This window comes from Cnephaeus nilssonii (genome assembly GCF_951640355.1).
Source record: "Cnephaeus nilssonii genome assembly, chromosome: 6".
Classification (NCBI taxonomy): Eukaryota; Metazoa; Chordata; class Mammalia; order Chiroptera; family Vespertilionidae; genus Cnephaeus; species Cnephaeus nilssonii.
In genome coordinates, this window is record NC_137077.1 from 49181276 (window position 1) to 49195614 (window position 14339).

The window sequence follows — 14339 nt, forward strand, 5'->3', positions numbered from 1 at the left end:
CCAAATACAGGAAGAAAGCAAAAGTAATAAATAATTAACTGCCAGCAGAACCTAACATTATGTCAACTTCATTAATCACAAAGTTTAGCATTGATAGTCACTCTATTTGAAAAGAATTTGTGGGTTAGATTTCCCCACGTCATAAGAATTCCCGAGTAGAGATGGTGACTTCTGAGAAATCGTAGCCAATGGCAAATTAAATATTATTCAGAGCCAAATAATTTCTAAAACAAAACTATAAAAATCCTTTCAAATTTTCAGGGCAAAATTATAACTATTGTGGGTTGTGAGTGCACTTTAACAGGTTTGATATAATAAAGGTGGGCATCCCTGGGGCTTACAAAGTTCCTTAAATGGCCTTGGGTACCAAAGACCAGTTTCATCCGTCCCCTTAGTTACACTCTTGATGACATCACAGGCTTCACCTCCCACAGACCCATAGATGAGCTATTTCCTCCTCTGAAACACAACTTAAACTTACCTTCCTGTCCACCCCCTGGGCCAACAGCTCAACATTAATTGGCTGATTAAATGCTTGCACTAAATAACTGAAAAGTTTTCCTGTTCCCCAGGGACCTGCCAGAGGGGCCCACTGTTATTTATTTCTTAGGTACATTTTATGAGTCTCTTACCCATTTACAAAACAAAACCGAATACATATTCTCCTCTTTCCCCTTTTACATAGCCATTAATACACTGTGTACCTTGTCTTCGCTAGTTAAACATCCAATCCCCTTTTTAAAACCCTTAATTATGAGGAAGCTACTAGTACCCCTCCCCCCAAAATGGTCAGGAGGGAGAGAAACATACAGCCCTTAACGTTAAGCGCCCAGTCAGTCACCGGTGACTGACACTATACTTTCCGTCCAGAAGACAAAACAGGCTGGGCGCTTAATGTGTTAAGGAGGTAGAAGCAGTTTGTATCCAGTCAGAAAACACTGAGCTACAGAATGTCGTTATTTAATGCAGAGACAGTTCAGACATCAGAAGAGAATGCCAAAGCGGGGGTCTGACGTGAGCGAGCCCTGCAGAAGCCTGAGGGCCAAGGGTGACAAGCTTTATTGCAAGAGAAGTGGTGATAGAGAAGGCCGATGCATTGTCCTTCTCCCTCTCCTCCTCTCCCTCCTCTTCCTTTCCTTCCTCTCAGATTCTTGATGGAAATAAAAAAGATTGCTGAGAAGTCTGGAGGAATAGCCACGTGGAAGCAGCGAGAAGCCGGTTGTTCAATAAAAGCTGAGCACACGCTGGTTGGATAGGAGCTGAAGGGCCTGATCACGGCAGGGCTGCAGAGAACTCGACATGAATGCAAGAGACCCCGGAAGCTGGGCTTGGGTCCATCATTAAGGGAGGAAAGCAAGAAAATGCAAGTTTTAGTTGAGCCATGTTATCTCTTCTTGCATCTGGAAACACACAGGATTTTAAAAACTGGCTGCTGTGGCCCAGGCAGGACACAGCGCAGCAAAAACAGATCAAGTCCATGTTTGATGGGGCTGGCTTTCTAGTCAGGGAGAAAGACAGCACACAAATACACAGCAAACACATGTGACCTAACATCAGGCTGTGCTCGGTGCCACAGAGCCATAGAAAGCAGGGAAAGGGACGGAGAATGACAGGGCTGTAGGGGACGTGGCTTCAGCCCGGGAGCCCGGCAGTGCCTTTCTGGGGTGGGTGCTGTGGGCAGAGACCTGACTGGATGGAGGGAGTGGGCTACGGCAGCACCTGCACCGTCAGTGCTCCAGGTGGGAGAGACAGCGCTTGGGAATAGGCAGGGCTTAGTGGGGGACGAGGTTGGGGAGGGGGTCACTAGGAGCAGAGTCCCAGGGAGAGGCTCATTAGTGGGGTGCGGACAGCATGTAAAAAAGGAAACAGAATAGGACAGAAAACATCAGAATGCACTGCATGTGGTACCGGATGTTGTTTCGGGAAATGTTTGTTTCAAAGACGTATGTGTGCACAACATAAATGATATTTATTACTGGAAGCCCAGTGCACGAAATTCGGGCACAGGTAGGGTCCCTTGGCTTGGCCTGTGATCAGGGCCAATCGGGGCCTTCCAGCTGCCGGCTGGGGCCTTCCTTCGTTCCGCGCCACCCCCTGGTGGTCAGCATGAGTCATAGCGAGCAATCGAACTCCCAGTCTCCCGGTCGAACTCCCGAGGGGACGCTTTGGATATTAGCCTTTTATATAGATAGATAGATAGTAGGTGTTCCAGTCAAAAGTTTGAAAGCCGTGATGTGGAGATACTTAATCTGGACCTGGATCACCTTTACACAAACACACACTTCCATATATCTAGTAATACCTATAATAATAAAAGTGTAATATGCAAATCGACCGAACGACCAAGCAGCAGAACTACCGTCCAGACGACCATGCTATGACATGCACTGGCGCCAGGCCAGCCAAGGCGGGTGTGATGCAATTGTTGGGGGGACCCTGCCATCGCTCCATGATTGCCCCACAGAGTGAGGCCCAGGCCAACGCCGCCAGAGCGATCGATCGGGGGGTCGGGGGGAGGCTCCACCATCGCCTCAAAGAGGGAGGCCCAGGCTACCAGGACAGCGGCGCTGTGGAGGATGGTCCGGGCATCCCTCTACATGACGATCAATCTGGGGGCCCCGCGATCGATGGCCCCACAGAGGGAGGCCCAGGCCACTGGCCAGCGATGCTTTGGTGGGTGTGCAGGGCCAGCCAGTGATCGCTCCACAGAGGGAGGCCCAGGCCAGCCAAGTGATCGCACCCCACGCCTGTCACCCACAGAGGGAGGTGACCGGTGGAGGGGGGGGGGGGAGCAGCGTCACACAGATGGCAAGTAGTGGCAGTGGCAGGGGCGGGGCCAGCTGCGGGCAGTCAGGGGAAGGAAAGCCCCGATAGGCCCTAATCACCGGCCAGGCCTAGGGGACCCTACCTGAAGGGTCCTGGATTGCGAGAGGGTGCAGGCCAGGCTGAGGGACACCCCTCCTATGCATGAATTTCATGCACCGGGCCTCTAGTATATAATATACATATATACATGCCTAAGTTCTTGTCCTTAAAAAGACTGGGTATGAGTGAGCTTCTGGATCCCTCTCCTCCTCTCTCTGGCTGACACATGGCCAGCCCCACTGTAGGAAGCGGTTATAGGGTTAAGCCTCGGACTGACCTGCTGGCAAAGTCACAAACAAGTCCCAAGCTTGGAAGGGCACAGTCCTCTAAGCATAATTAAGCTTGATCCTGTAACTGATCCCTAGATCTTTCCTGGGTAGCTAGTGGGCTGTGGGAGGGGCAGCAAGTGCTGCCAAAACAAGTGAAACTTACAAGAACATTATCAATTGCCTTGTTTGTCCCTGATTATAAATAAAGCCTCAGCTTTGCAGTCTGGATCTGTTCTGTGGCCTCAGCAAGGCACAGAAAGATCCACCCAGCTCCCAGCTTCATGAATCTATTTCTGCGTCTTGTTTTCTTTATTTCTAATATTTCTCAATCCCTGGCAGCCTCCATTTAGAACCGGTTCGTTCATCTCTCTTTCCGCGCGGGATGCGAAAAAGGGAGATCCCCGCCATGTCTGACCCCCGCCACATCAGGCCCCCGCACCCCACGACATCTTTTCCTATTAGCTGCAGCAGCGGAGCCCAGATCTCATCCCCAGGGGAAGGTTTTCCGGCAGCTAACCTGAGGAAGTCCCCCAACCTGTTCTCTACCCGTAGGCATCTTCATAGCACCACACAGGCAAGACTAACAGCCAACCAAGACCACTGGAGAGGACCTCACAGAGACAGTGCACAAGGAGTGGCCTACGAAAAGCAGGGCCAGGGCGAATGTGCTTGGGAGATGAGATGACTTTGGGCCTCCACACCGCAGCCCACCCCACTCTCCAAGGGGGCTGACTGGCCCGGCCGGCGTGGCTCAGTGGTTGAGCATTGACCCATGAACCAGGAGGTCACGGGTCGATTCCACGGCTCGATCCTCAGGGTGGGGCGTGTAGGAGGCAGCTGATCCATGATTCTCTCTCATCACTGATGCTTCTATCTCTCTCTCCCTCTCCCTGCCTCTCTGAAAGCAATAAAAAGGTATTTTATTTTTAGAGGTGGCTGGGCAGAGGTGGTAGATTCAGAGGCTTGGCTTTCGTGCGAAGCCAGAAGGTCGGCGGCCCAGCCCTCACTGTCAGTGGGTAGTAACTTGCCTTGTTAGTTGCAAAATGGGGATATGGTTCTGACTTCCCTTTTCTTTCCTCTCTTCCCCCTCTTATCAACTTTGTTTTAATCATGATTAATGTAAATAAATAAAAAATGTTTGAGAAATAAAAAGAACCAAGTGATCTTCTGAATCCGCAGGTAAGGATCAAGGGAAAGAGAAACTGATATTTATTGAGTTCCTACTACATGCCAAACAGTGTGTCACACAGATTATATTATTCTTCATGGCAACACTGGAAAATCAGTATTTTCTCTCTGTGAAAAGGGAGCAAGTGGGCAGAAAGGTTAAGTAACTTTTCCAAGGTTGCACAGCACGAAATCAGCAGAGCCGGGATTGCACTCAGGGCGGACTGTCTCCGGCTCTCTCTTGCCCCGCCCCTTCTGTGTCCCTGGGGTGCTCAGGGCCGCTCCGTGTTTGTTATTTGGCTACTTGGCCCTGTTCCTTCTGCAGAGGCTCTTTGTCGAACCCAGTATAGCAGACTCACCATCTGGGAATGCTACTTTTTCCCACATCATGTGGTGGATTAAAAACAGCCGCACATTCTTTGCTGCTTTTCCTCCCAAGGGATGGAGCTTATTTTCTCCACCTCTTGAGTCTGGGCGGCCCTTTTGATTTGCTTTGGCCAGTAGAACCTGGCGGTGGGGATGTACGACTTCCAAGCAAGGCTCAGGAGACCTAGCAGCTCCCACTTTGGCCCTCTGCCCAGAGACCACCATGCTGAGACGTCCCGGACAGGAGCGCCTGGGGAGGCCAGGGACCGTGGGCATTCCTGCCCTGGCCAAGGCCCCAGACACAAGTGAGGCCGCTCTGCACCACTCCACCTCGAGTGCAGCGGCAGGAGTGAGGCCAGGAGGGACCCACGTAAGAACTGCCCTCTCAACCCACAGAATGGTAAGAAATGATAGACTGGTGATGTTTTCTGCTCCTAAGTTTTGGGTGGTTTGAGTGGCAATAGGTAACGGATACATTTATAGGAGAAGCCATTGTATTGAGTGCTTTTCCCCTACACTTACCCAGAGGGTTTTTCCCCTTGCAATAGTAAAATATTTATCTACGGGCCTTCTCTCCCTAGGTGTCCCCAGCTTAGGGCCCCCTGCCATGGGGGAGAGACTCCAGGCATCTCCTGTGCCAATCAGCTACATCACTGCTAGGGATGTGTGCCAAGCATGGGAAGGAGGTGCCCAAGCCAGGAAACTAGACCCCTGTTTAAATGACAGTTGTCATGGAAAAGCAGAATGTCCGAAACTGACTTCAAAGAATAGTGTGTTCTTCAATGGCATCTCACCACCTGATATTGGGAGGAAGTTAGCAAGCCAGAGGGAGACACAATGGCAGATGGAAGAGGCCACGTGGTGGCCATTCTGCAGGCAAGAGAGGAACAAAATAACTTCCATTTCCAAGAAGTTGTTTCTTTTTTCTTTTAAAAAATGTTTAATTGATTTCAGAGAAAAGAAGGGAGAGAGAGAAACATCGATACGAAACATTTCCTCCCATATGCACCTTGACCAGGGGATCGAACCCGCAACTTGGGTATGTGCCCTGACTGGGAATCGAACCTGCCACCTTTTGGTGCACAGGATGACACACCAACCAGCTGAGCCACACTAACCAGGTCTTTGAGTTCCCAGACAGCAAGACACTAGTAGAATCATAGAAGTCAATTCATTCCAACAAACAATTCTGAGCACCTGTTAAGTGCCACACCCTCTGCGTGGGAACGCAGCGATAACACCATTCCTGCCCTCCAGGAAGTCAGAGCAGAGCGGATCAAGTCCAGAAGCTTTAGTTATAAGTAGCATGAATGTAAAATTCCAGGGCATCTGCAGCAGCTGTAATATGCTATAACGATATCTGTGGTTTCCATTGGTAACCAAGTCACAGGTACCTCAAATTCTGCTGGAGTTTGTTGCCAACTTTCATCATTGAAGAGAATGCTAATTTTCAGTTAGTGATCAGAGAAAATAAAGATTTTTTTTCCCATTCAAGTTCACAGTTTCCCTAAATTCTACCAGCAGACACTAGGTTCAGATGTCCTGTGTCCAGTGCAATGTTTTGTTTTGTTTTGTCTTTCACCTATACACCACATGCTCCCCCTCCCGTGGCTTTACAGCATCTCATCTGTAAATATTTCAGCATGAATCGCCAAAAGACAAGGACTCCTAACTATGAGGACATAATCATAATGCCATATCACACCTTAAAAATTAACAATCATTGCTTAATATCAAATATTCACTCAGTTCGGTTTTGCATGTTTATTTTTTACAGTTTGTTCAAATTAAGATCCAAGTATTCAATTGAATGATAGGTCTCGAGTTCTTTTCAATCTGTAGCTTCTTCCCTTTCTCTCTCTTTTTTCCTTTCAACTTAGATGTGGAAGAAACCAGGTCATTTGTCCTGTAGAGTTTCCCACAGTTAAGATTTTGCTAGTTGCATGTCTGTGGTATTATTTTAAATATTCCTCCATTCCCTATACTTCTCTTAAATTCAGATTTTATTTATATTCGCAGGAGTATTTTAGAAGATACAAAATGTATGGTTGTCTCTCCTTTTGGGATGTCAACAGTAATATTCAATCCATTATTAGTTCTTTCAGGGATACAAAATGGAGATATTTTACTTCTATCATTCCGTCTTGATTTATTAGCTGGAATATTTCTACAAAGAGAAAATTCTCATTCGCTATTTGGTTATCCTGCATATACCCATAGGAAAGGTATAATATGTTTGAACCAGTTTTCAACACAAGAATTGGCTCCTAGCATGGGTGTGAGCAGCAGCTCCAGTGCCGGCTGTGGGTGCAAGTGGGGTCGGCGCCAGTAGTGGGTGGGAGAGGCAGCTGCCAGCCCCGATGGCCCCTCAGGAGCAGGGGGAGGTGGAGAAGCCCTGAGGGGCGATCAGGGCTAGCTGCCGCTGCTCACACCCACTGAGGGCGCTGATCGATCAGAACTGGCGCCAGGTGCCGGCAGCAGGTACGAGCGGGGCTGGCATCAGCAGCAGGTGCGAGTGCCAGGCAGGAAAGCGGCACACAGGAGCAAAGAATTTTCAGTAACCACCAGAGCCTTGCCCCGATGACAGTGATCAGTGCCCTGCCTTGGTCTGGCGCCCCCACTCACCTGCATCCCCTGGTGGTCAGTGCATGTCATAGCAACCAGTTGTTCGGTTGTTCCGCCCTTTCGTCTATTTGTATACTAGCCTTTTATTATATAGGATTTGTTAGAATGTCTAACATATTTCATTACTTTATACATTTTTATTGCTCATAAGCATATTCACATACATAATCTACATATAACATTATAGGTGCGGGGTGTACATTATATTCAAATATGTAATTCTTTAGATACCTGATAAAATTAAACATTGACTTTAACTTTAAAATATAATTAACATTATCAATATATCAAACAAAACAATGAATATTTTATCTCATTAATCTATCTTAATAAAATGTGATAGTTTCTTTAAGAAAAAAACATGTGTGCCATAGATTCCAATTATTCTGAAGTGGCTCACCCAGGGTGATATTTGTTTGTTTTTAATCTTTATTGTTGAAAGTATGTCCTCCTTTTCCCCCCATTGACCTTTTCTAGCCTGCCCTCCCCTGGTCCCAATCCTTCACCACCCTATTGTCTGTGTCCACGGGTTATGCATATATGCATACAAGTTCTTTGGTTGATCTCTTCCCACCCACCCCAGCCTTCCCTCTGAGGTTTGACAGTCTGTTCGTGCTCCTATGCCTCTGGGTTGCTGAAAGCCAAACGATGGTGATAAGTCTTTTAAATGTACATTTATAACGTTTGCACTTTTGTGTGTATTATACATTAATCTGAACGTTAATTTAAAGAAGAAATTGGATCTTATGTTATATTCTAAAGGAAGTAGGACTGAAGAGAGGCAGGGTGGAGTCAGGACATGGAGGCAGCCTTTTGGTTTCAAAGTAGCTGTTGCATTTCTCTAGGGAAGCACCAAAACATACAAGATATTTAAGATACATGCAAAGTAATGTATGATATCTGATATAAAATGGTGGGTAGAAGAGGAAAATACAACTAGTAGTCAGATTTCAGTAAATCTCAAATACCACTGACTGTAGAATGTACCGATATTTTAACAAACTATTTATAGAGAAAAATATGAAACCATTAATTATTGCTAATTAAATATGAAACCATGCCTTAACCATGGTCTCGGTGACACATGAATTGGTCATAGCGCTTCTCATTGCCTTTAGATTTCTTTGATTTATTCCAAGGAACTTGGCATTTTTCCTATCTTCAGTTGTCTTAATTGCTTGGCTTGTGATGTTATGATAGACATGCTTTTGCATATATTTCAGGAACAAAATGAAGTACAATTTCAGCTAATTGTGGGTCTCTTCCTTTCTCGGGTCCTGTAAAGCTCTTGGTCAGTCTTTACAAGAGAATTGAGCAGTTTGGCCATTCTGCCAAGTGATATGTTTGCTTTATTACTACCAATTTGCCCCGGCTGCTCTCTTTCTTTGCCTTCTTGTGACTACAATAACCTTTTGTCTCAATGAAAATCTTTTAAAAGGCATTTTAAACATCAATCAAACTCATCCACAGTGATGCCAATGGAAGAGCCATGGCCAAGTTCACACACGTGGAGGCAGTGACACAGCGGCTGCCCGGCCAACAGTGACCATACGAGGCTTCTCGATTTCCAGAGATGTTAAAATGTGAGAAAATGTGTATCTTAGAACCGATGATTCAGTGTGTTGAAGGGAAAGGCAAAGTCAGAAAATTACTATTTACAGAGTTAGAGGAAGTCTTACATACTTGCATAATTTGGGCTGAAAATAAGCAGGATGTATTTCAAGAACCTAGAAGAAAGTCAGGGAGTAGGTCAAAGGAAAAGAACATAGTTTGCCTAAAATAAATATACTATGCTTGATGGAGGCTGGTGTTCATGAACTTGATATGGAGAAGCACGGCTGGTCTCCCTCTCCGCTTTGGAGGCAAGGTGATATGATAACTTAGAGCAGTGGAGTGTTGATAAATGTTTAGCAACCAGCTTTCTGGAAAAGAAACTGTACATATCTATAAGTTTATTATAAACTTTACTGATATAAGTGATGTGTAAATTGTCAATTAGCTCATTGAGTCCCATAGATTGCTTTTGTAGGTTTTTCCTTAACTCTGTATCCATAGCCAACCTGTGATGCTAATGGCAAATGAGTACAGTTCTGGCATGAATGTTGGTTGATATTTTTGTTTACATGAGTGAGTAAGAGCAAAGTGAAACAGAAAAGCATACGTTGGAACTTCACTCATTTGTCAATGACATGAGTTTTTTGCTGAATTGGATAGCAGTCTTCTAAGACAGAAAAAATATCTTTCTTCAATGTTTCTGTGTTATGAAAAATATAATAGTTATAGACACAATACATTTAAGTTTAGTCTATATTATTCACATTTTCCCACCACCTTCATAAGTCTGAACAATAAAAATGATAAATCAAGTCGTGATATGTAGTGTATGCCAATTGCTGTGTTGTAAATACTCCCACCATAGCTAATTTTCACTTGTCAATATGAAGGTGGAAAGAGATGTGTGTAATAGCACAGCATTAGGTAGTATTTTCACCCTGCAAATTAAATAGATGTAGATTACCTTAAGAGCATAGACACTAGTAAAAATTAATAATAATCAGGTTGTGATAAATTTTGAGTATTTATTACCTTTTTAAAAATATAATTTATTTAATTGTAAGTTTGCATCATTTAATTTTTAATAATGGCTGTGTTTAACAAATACTCACAAAAATTCCTAAACTATTCACTATCAGCTCTTACAAGCCTGTATGAGTCAGCTCCAGCACACCTCTGCTTTGGGGTCACACAACTTCAGGTTTATATCTAACATTACCAGTTCCTTATTCTTTAACCATGGAGAATTCACCCAGCCTCTTCAAGCCCGGGTTATTTCTACACCAGAGCTACTAATACCTACATCACAGAGCGGAGTGAGGGGAACAAGGTCAGGTTTGTGGAGTGCCAACATCAACACAAAGTAGGAGCACAGTTTCATTTTTTTCTCTTCCTCTGGTCTTACTCTTGTTTCATCCAACCTGAAAATGGCTTGTTAAAATTATCTTCCTGAAACAGAGATATTGCTCTGTCAGCCCTTTGACTTACATTGGTATTAAGCACAAACTTCAATTTGCTATCAAAGTCCACATCTCACCAATCTCATTTTTTCATTACTTTTCAAGATGTTGTCTGTGCCTCGACTACAAGTCTGTTGACATCTCTTGCATCGTCCTTGTAGACCCCAATTCCACACCGTTGTTCCTGGCATTCCTTCCCAGGAGATCGCTGGACCATCTGTGCTGTCTTCTGCCTTCCCCGGGAAACACATCTCCATGAGGCTTCCCCTGTTAGCCCCTTTTCACAATAATATCTAACCTGTATCGAGTGCTGGGGAAGTGCCAGGAACTGTGCAAAGTGCTTTATATGCACCATCCTATTTATTTGTCCAATTTAGAGATGAAGAAACAGAGACCGAGCAAGAATAAATAACTTGCCCAAGGTCATACAACTAGTGAATGGTGAAGCTGGGATTGCAACTCAGGTGGTCTGACTCCAGAACTTGGTTTCTTAGACATCATGTCCCACTTAACTGCCTGAACAATTACCTTTTAAAATAAATTACCTCTGTTTGTTTTAACATTAATATATCACATTTTTGGCCACTTGCATATCTAGGTTTATATGCTTTATCATAGTACCGTATTCTTGAGGACAGAGGTATTCATTGATCGAACATTTATAAAGTGCTCTACCTATGTATCAGGCAGTATACTAGGCACTGGGGGACCAGTCCTAGGTTAAAGAAAAGACAAAACATCCACAGAGCAGAATACTATGCAGCTATAACAAAGAATGAGGAGGCTCTCTGTGTAAGAACACGGGAAGATTTCCAAGATACACTGTTAAGTGAATAAAAAGCAAGGTGCAGAATACTTCATGCACTATGCCACCTTTTGTGTAAAGTATGAGGAGGGGTTAAAATTTTTTCTATGTTTACCCATTAAAAAAAAACACAAACCCAGTCCTTATCATTATGAACTTCACAGTACAAACAAAATACTATAATAATGCTACATAATTGATGTACAATGGAAACTTAACCTTCAAAAAAATATATATTCTGAAACCTTCATAAAGCCCTAAAATAAATACCACTGGGCCAGTGCAGACCAGCTGTTTAATAAAGTCTCATACTCCCCTTCCAGAATGTAGAGCTGTTGCTGAGAAGTGACTTCTAGCAAAGGACTATATTTCCCAACCTTCCTTGCATGTGGGACCCTGTGATTAAATTCTAGCCAATGGAATGTGGGCAGAAGTGGTGTGAGCAAGTCCAGGCCTAACCATAAAAACTTTCTGTGGGATCTGCAGGCGGGAGGCTGACATCCAGGAAGTTCCAGAATGACTGTGTGGGGCAAAGCTATGTACACTATGCTGTACCCCTGAAACCATGGGGCTGCTGCCCCTTGGGCTGCAGATGAGACATGAAGTCCTATTGTGTGTACTTACAGTATTTATCTGTTATTGCAGTTGTATTACCTTCATTAATACACCACTCTCCTATACAATTTTCCTCTCAAAATATAACTAAAAATTTTAAATGACTCCTTCAGACTCTTACTAATTTATCTCACCTGATAAGCATACTTTTGTACACTGGCTGGAACATTTGCTGAAACCGTTTTACAAATTGATTTTTCTTATTTTTACATAATACCTTTGGTAGGATCTTCCATATCACAAAGCTATGCCACAGACATATGTGGCATCTCACTCTTTAGGTGATCCAATATTTCTTTTTTTTTTTTTTTTTTGCCAGAACTATATTTTCTTAGACCTTTTAACTTCTATCTCTAGTGTTAATAGCTGCCAATTTTTATGTTCTTTTTCTTCCTTTAATATTTTTATTTTACTACCAGATACATCATCCATACAGCAGAAGGCATAAAACAGAGAGTACAATTTTCAAGAAACACTAGAATACAAAGACATGTAAAATGTCAAGCCAAGCAACAAAACACTGCCAGCCCCAAGAACCCTCTAGGAGTCCCTCCCCAATTACAACTCCTTTTCCTTCCCCCACAGCGGAAGCCACTAGCCTGACCTTGGTGATAATCATTTCTTTACTTTTCTTTATCCTTTTTACCAACTATGCCCGATGCCCAAATTATGTAAAGTAGTTGATCTGTTGTTGAACTGTACATAAAGGGAGTAATCAGCTCTATGTACATGTGTGTTGCTTTTGTTTGTGAGAGCATCCATGTTGTTTCAGGCAGCTCTAGTTAGTTCATTTTCATTGCTGTTCAGTAGTCCTTTCCGTGAATATACTGCATTGCAGGTATTCATTCTACTGTTGAAGGACATTGGACTGTTGGAAACATTGCTGTTATGAACATTCTTTTTCGCATGCCCTGGTAGAGATGAGCATGCGTTTCTCTAAGGTATATCCCCTGGGAGTGAACTGCTAGGGTATGGAAGAGGCCTGTCTTCAGTTTGACTGGATAAAGCCATACTGTTTTGCAAAGTAGTTGTACTACTCCACATGCCCACCAGTGGTGTGTGAAAGTTCCCCTCATTCCTCATCTATGCCAACATTTGGTGTTACATTTTTCGTCAATCTGATAGGCATTTCTTTGTGGTTTTAATTTGAATTTTTGATTATTAATAAGTTTATAGGTTCTATATTTATTGACCATTTAGATTCCCTTTCATTTGAAATGCCTAGTTTAAGTCTTTTGCCAAGTTTCTAATAGTGGTTTTACTCTTGATTACAGGCGTTCTTAATCCTAGATCGGTGTCAGTTATATTTGTTTCAAATATTTTCCCTGCCTTGTCTTTTCACTCCCCTTATGGAATCTTTTGGAAAATAGACACTCTTAACTTTATCAGGCCTGGATTTATCTTTTCCTTTATAGGGAATGTTATTTGTGTCTTGTTTAAGAAATCTTTCTTTCCCCTGAGGTGATAAAGTTGTTTTCCAGTATTACATTCAAAGCCTTTATAGTTCTGGCTTTCACATTTAGATCTCTATTTCAGCTGAAAGCAGAGGTCTAACTTCATTATTTTCCACGTGGTTACCCAGTTGTCCCAGCACCATTGATTGAAAACTCTGTCATTTTCCCAGTGATCTGCAATGCCACCTGTGGTCATTCATCAAGGGTTCATATACGTGGGGATTGTTTTGGGGATTTCCATTCTGTCCCATGGATCTATTTGTCTAACCTTGTACCAACATCATATTTATTTTCCCCATTTCAGTTTTCTTTTGTCATTCATTCAGCACATTGATTCTGAGTGCCTGATACTGTTCCAGGTACTGAGGATAAAGCAGTGTCTAAAGCAGACAAAAATCCCTGCCCTCCCAGAGTTTATGTTCTAGTGGGAGAGTCAGACAATAAATAAAACCCATAGTATGGTAGGTGATGATACATGCTAGGTTGAAAAATAAAGCAGGGAAGGGGAGAGGAAGTGTTGGGGGCGGGGCTGAAATTTTAAATGGATGGTCAAGAAGGGCGTCCCGAGGAGACCTCTCAGTTCATGTCTAAAGGGAATAAAGGGGTGCCCTGTGGCTATCTGGAGGCAGAGAGGTGCAGGCAGAAGGTTCAGCAAGAGCAGAAGCCCTGAGACGGGCCTTTCCCTGGTCCCTCTGAGTAACAGGTGAGGCGAGTATGTGTGTGTGATGTGAGTGAAGATAAAAAGAGAGGCCACGAGCCCTGGCAGTGTGGCTCAGTGGTTGAGCATCGTCCCAGGTTCGATATCTGGTCAAGGCACATGTCTGGGGTTGCAGGCTCAGTCCCCAGGAGGAGGCATGCAGGAGGCAGCTAATGGATGTTTCTCTCTCCCTTTCTCTCTGTAAAATAAATAAAAACATATTTTAAAGAAGAGAGAGTGAGGTCATGAGAGAGTCAATAGTGGCCAATCATGGGGGTGGGGAGGTTATAATTCCCAGTACAGAATTTGCTTTTTACTGCTATTAGATGGCCTGAGTGGAGTAACTTGATCTAACTTCTATCTAAAAGGATCCTTCTGGCCCAGCTGGCATGGTTCAGTGGTTGAGCATCGACCTATGAATCAAGAGTCACGGTTCAATTTCCGATCAGGGCACATGCCCGG